The sequence below is a fragment of the Indicator indicator genome, chromosome 37, assembly GCF_027791375.1.
Source record: "Indicator indicator isolate 239-I01 chromosome 37, UM_Iind_1.1, whole genome shotgun sequence".
Classification (NCBI taxonomy): domain Eukaryota; kingdom Metazoa; phylum Chordata; class Aves; order Piciformes; family Indicatoridae; genus Indicator; species Indicator indicator.
The window spans coordinates 4,801,083-4,806,421 of NC_072046.1; the positions used below are offsets into that span (position 1 = coordinate 4,801,083).

A 5,339-nucleotide genomic window follows, 5' to 3' on the forward strand; every position below is an offset into this window, starting at 1 on the left:
GCAACGGTGACCTGGTTCAGGCACAGCACGACGACCAATTGCAGGTCGCTTGGGTCATTTGCCCACTGACACCAATGTGGTGGATGGCAAATGGCATTTATTGGTATGCAACACCGCATTATATAGCTTAGGTTTACAACGTAGCTTCCGTCTGCTTACATCAAAGGTTAGTGCTATTGGCTATCTGGAGAGGTTGGCGGGCACCCAGGACACCAGAGGTGTATCTCATGCAGCAGTGGCAGGGGGCACCCAGCCTAAACTGCCACAGGGGGGGACATTTAAGGCCTAGATGTTTGGCCTGGTTAAGTGGAGGTTAAGGAAAACTTTAGCTTAATGGGCTTCTGTGTTAAGCCCAGAGTATGCGTTTTATGTATTTTGTATGCTTTGCACTGTAGCCTGTAGTTTATGAATAGCACTTCCATTTAAACTTCCAATAATATTCTGGATTTCTATCCAATCCTGTGTGGAGGTTTTTCTTTAACTACTTTTAGAAAAGTTAGAGAGACTGTCTTGCTCCCTGTAAAACCAAGACAACGCCCCCACCCCAGCCATGTCACCACAGAATATTCACAGGTGGCACAGGCACTGGCACACTCAGACAGGCATGGAGATCTGGGTGCACATGGCCATGTTCACACACACACACACACAGGCACACTGACACACACGCACTCACTTACTGCCCTCCCACACCCTGTGTGTACTCAGCCTTGCCCAGACCCCCCAGATGCTCCTGCTGCGCCCCATTTGCAGCCTCTTGCTCTCCCAGGTTGTTCCAGGGCACAGCCAGATACTAAGCATCACCACAAACACAGCCTCAGGCACAGGCAGGTGCAGCTGCACAGGACAAAGCACAGCCTCACCACAGGAAGGAGAGAAGGTCTCTGAAGTCTAAGCCACAGAGTCTTGCTTGGTCATTCAGCCTGTTCACAAGCAAAGTTTGTGCACAAGAGACAAAGTCAAAGCTAGAGAGCATCCTAGTGCTGTAGCTGTAGGGGTGCCCCACCCAGCACATCAAAAGAGCTCCAAAGTCTGACATGATCCAGCCCCTCCCTGCTGATGGCCTCAGGGCTGTTGTGGAGGTGTGGGACCAGTTCCAGCTTCAGTGCAGGGGGAGGTGCTGCCCTGACATGCTCCCAGGTCAGCAAAGAGTTGTGTGTCTCTGGGTAGCCAGATGCCCAGCAGCTGCAACTGCTGAGGCCTGCACAGCAGAGAAGAAACTGCCTGAAGAGAAATGTCCTCTCCTCAAAGGGCAAGCAAATGTTAATGAGCGGGTGTGTGGTAGTTTTAGGCTGTGCCTAGAAAATTTTTCACAGATCGTGAACAGAAAGTGGTAGAATGTAAATAAATCACCATTGGATGTGAAAAGGAAAATAATGATAAGGTCTAAATACTCCCATTGGCCTGACTGCTAACATAAAGTTAGATCTGTAAAGTAACTTTCTCTCTTTTCGGCTTCCTTCGCTCTGGCAGATCCTAGCTGGCTTTGCTTCGATGTGCTGTTTTGCTTTGGCTAAGGACTAACAAATGACTCTCTGCCCTTCTCCTTTCTTCTCTTGTCCTGTGTACAGTGGGGAGGAAGGGAGCTGGGAGAGAAAGCTGTTGGCATCTCCCTGGTATTGTCCAGGGGGATTCTTGTGTTTATAAATTGTAAATGTATATATAAATATTGTCTATTTTGTACATGTTCATTGCATTTCTATATTTCTAGATCATAGTTATTCTTGTAAATACAACTTCCTTTGCTTCTTTAACTGAGCTGCTCTGGCAATTTTGTGTTGGAGGGAATTTTCAACTCATGATACAGGTGACATGAGGAGGAGGAGGAGGAGAAGGAGGTGTCTTTTGGGTCTTTTCTGCATTCCCTCTGTGTGCCCCAGGCAGTTTGATCTCTGGGGCCTCTCCTGGGCTTGTCCCAGCTGGATAATGCTCTCTCTTCACACAGGCCAATTAAAGGCCACCAGCAGAGCTCTCTCCAGAGGCTGCCAGGCTGGGTGTTTGCCTGGTGCTGGAGGCTGACTTGGCCTTGAAAGCTCCAAAGTGAGAAAGAAGTCAAGGCAACTATGGACACATGGACACAGAGAAGAGTCAGGCAAGGGGTGCAGCTACTGGTTTCCAAGTCTGTAAGCACAGGTAAGGGCTGAGTCTTTAGTCTGGATTGAGAGGAAGATCTGAGTAAAGATCTAAGGGCCAAGTCACACAAGAGGTGAGTTGGGAGAAATTCACCTCCCCAGTTTCCAGAGCAAATGTCTCCAGGGGAGCTACTCATCATTGATCATCAGTGGAGAGAATAAGGCACTTCATTTGCCATAATTCCATCCTTCTGCTTCCACACTTTTGTCAGGTCACCTGGGTTTTCATGGCAGGAAATGGGGTATGAGGCTGTAGTGGCTGCCAGGAGACATTTCCACTGATTCAAAGGGATGAGACTTACCTGTCAAAGAATCCTCTCCCCACAGGCAGTTCCTGAGCACAGACTGGAGGCACCAATGATGCTGTCAAGAGCTCTGAGCCCATCTGCAGCTCTCTTGGCAAGTGGACCCAGGTGCCTGGTCCTGGCTGATCTTCAGCTTCTCCTGCATGCTCTGGGTCAGAGCAGTTTGATCTCCCTCAGAAATGCATCGTTTCACTGTCCCCATCTGGCTACCAACCTCAACTTAGGCAGCATCAGCTCCTTGGAACATCTTCTCCCTGCTACTCCTGCCCATGGCTGCTGGCCATAGCCCCAGGTTGGGTCTCGGATGGGACGGGAATCTGGAACAACAGCTACGGGCCATGACAAGAGCTGTTCCCTGCTTTACCACTCTGACCATTCTGCAGAGCAAATCATCATGTGGAGCCCAAGAACCAGCCCCTGCCACAGCAAGAGGAAAGTCCTTCCTGAACAGCTCACAGAGCTGCTGAGCCCTCAGGGCCTCCTTGCCAAGACCTGATGGTCCCTGGCAGCAGAGCAGAGCAACCAGGGATGTCTTCTTCAGCTCCAAGGCATGGGGCACACAGAGCAATCCCTGCAGAGTGTCCCAACCTCCTAATCAACTGAGAATGGAGAAGGGTCTCCTTGTGCCCTCATCACATTTTACTCCTTGTCCTTTCACAGCTTGGGGAGTGTCCAGAAAGGAAAGGACCACACAGAGGCCAGGCTTGAATGCAGCAGAACTTTAATGAGTCAAAAGAGGCAAACAAAGTCACTGTAAGTGGAGGACAGCAGTGCAGGAATGCCCAAAAGCCCTCAAGATTCTCTGGTCCATAGCCATGGAGAAGTTCCTGCATGGTGGCTGGCTGACTGGCTTCCTCAAAGAGGAAGAGGAGGCAGAGGGTCCCCTCCAGGCTGGGGACCTGGCTGCCAAGGGGAAGCAAAGCAAACAAGGAAAGGGAAAGACAAAGCCAAGCAAAGACATCCAAGGTCTCCATCCTTTGCCCAGCAGCACCTTCTGAGCTCCTGGAGGTGTCTTCCTGGGCTTCCCCAGCAGCTCTGTCAGCGCAGGTACCTTTTGCCATAGGAGCTGCTGGAAATGCCAGAGAGGTCACAGCAGCCAGAGTTGATGGGCACTCCCTCACAGCTGAGGATGCTGCCAACAGCAGCGGAGCTGGAGGAGCCCACAACGGTGTTCTGCGGGAAGGAGCTGAGGATGGGGCCGGGCAGGGTCACCACCACAGCTGGAGGCTCAATGGCCACCGTGGAGCTCTGGCACTGTCTGACACAGGGCTCATTGCAGCTGTTGGCCAGCGGGGTTGGGCCGCAGGGCCGGCAGGGCAGGCACTGGGTGTAGCAGGACATGTCTGGAGGGGGGAGGTGCACCTGGGAGAGAGGGCAGGGAGGAAGCAGAGAAGGCAGCTGGGTGAGGAGCAGCCTGGTGACACTATCACAAAGGAGCCAAGGCCAAGACTGAGTGGGCAGCTGGAAGCTGTGCAGCAGCCGCAGGGGCTTCAGCACCCTGTAAAGAGCAGCCTGGCCCAGGGTGGCTCTCTCTGATTTCAGGAACCAAAAGCTCCCTCAGCCACCTCCCAGCCCCTCCCTAAGCAGACCTTCTTCTACTTCCCTCTGTCCTCACAAGAAGACCCAAACATCAGGACAGAACAGAGGCAAGAGCAGCTGAGAGCTCCATCGAGGGGAGATCTTGTTTTGAAAGAGGAGCAGAAGGGGCTTCAGACTCACCTGGTTCCCAAATAGAAGGAGGCAGGAGAAGTGGATGAGAGAGCAGGAGCCATGGGCTGCCTTTTATACCTGCCCTTCATTGCTGCAGGACCAGAGGCAGCTTGGCAGAGGTAACAATTTTTGCTGAGGCTCATCCTGAATGCAAAGCATCACAGCTAAGGACATGGCTGTTCTCTCATTTCCTGCACTGCTGCCTTTTCATCTCCCTGTCTGTGGCAGGCCCATGCCTCAGTGAAGGCTTCTTGTGAGCACTGGGTGGAAAGGCCTCAGGATTTCCAGGGCAGGAATGCAGGAGTGCAGGCAGAAGACTCAGCTCAGGTGCTGGAGGATTCCAGATCAGAGCAATGATGTCAGCCTGGGTCTCTCAGTCCTAAGCTGGGCACCCTGGGCTCTTGTGTCTTTGTCTCCCTCCTCATCTCACTCCAATGCTGAATTATTTTGGCCTTCCCAGGTGTGTGCCTTGTGATACTCAGATCTGACCCTACTACGTGTTGCTCCTACCTGTGGTGTACTTTTGTTTGTGTCTGTTTGCAGTTTTTCTGCAAAGGCACAAAAGAATTTCCCAGGGTCAGAATGAGCCCAAGTGCAGCTGCATGGTTATGGCAGCATCCTGCTGGAGATCTGTCCAGGAAAGAGGTCCAGAAATGCAGCTCCTGTTTCCTGAGCCCTCCTTTTCTTGTCCTTGCAGAGCTCATACTCCACTGCTACCACTTCCTGCTACCACCAGCAATGTTTCCACTTCGCTTTCTATCCCTTGTTGGGGCAAATCAGCCCAAGGAGGGGAAATCCTTTTCTTGCCTTGCAGATGGGAACTGCCTGAGTCTTCAGCCTGCAATAGCAGCCTGGTCAGACACATCGAACAGCCTTTGGCAGCTGATGGGAAGTGAGGACAAGAATGAGCCCAGTGAGAAAGCTGCTGAAGTGGTGGAGAGATGGACATGGGGCCAGGCACAGCTGCAATTCCTTTCTGGCTTCAGAGATTCTGTGCACAATGGATTTCTGCTACAGTTGTCACCAGAAGAGAACATCCAGGTCAGACACAACAAAAAAGGGTATTTCTGCTACAGTTGTCACCAGAAGAGAACATCCAGGTCAGACACAACAAAAAAGGGTATTTCTGCCAAGGGCTGAGTCAGCAGAAACCAGTTCCTCTGCACCAGGCACCTTTCAGCTCCTTGATAGT

General features: G+C 51.8%; 1 pseudogene; it reads right to left on the reverse strand.

The window, feature by feature from the left end:
• Window positions 1-3,475: 3,475 nt before the first annotated feature.
• LOC128978525 (feather keratin Cos2-3-like) lies at window positions 3,476-4,236 on the reverse strand (annotated as a pseudogene).
• Between the last annotated feature and the right edge of the window lie 1,103 nt (window positions 4,237-5,339).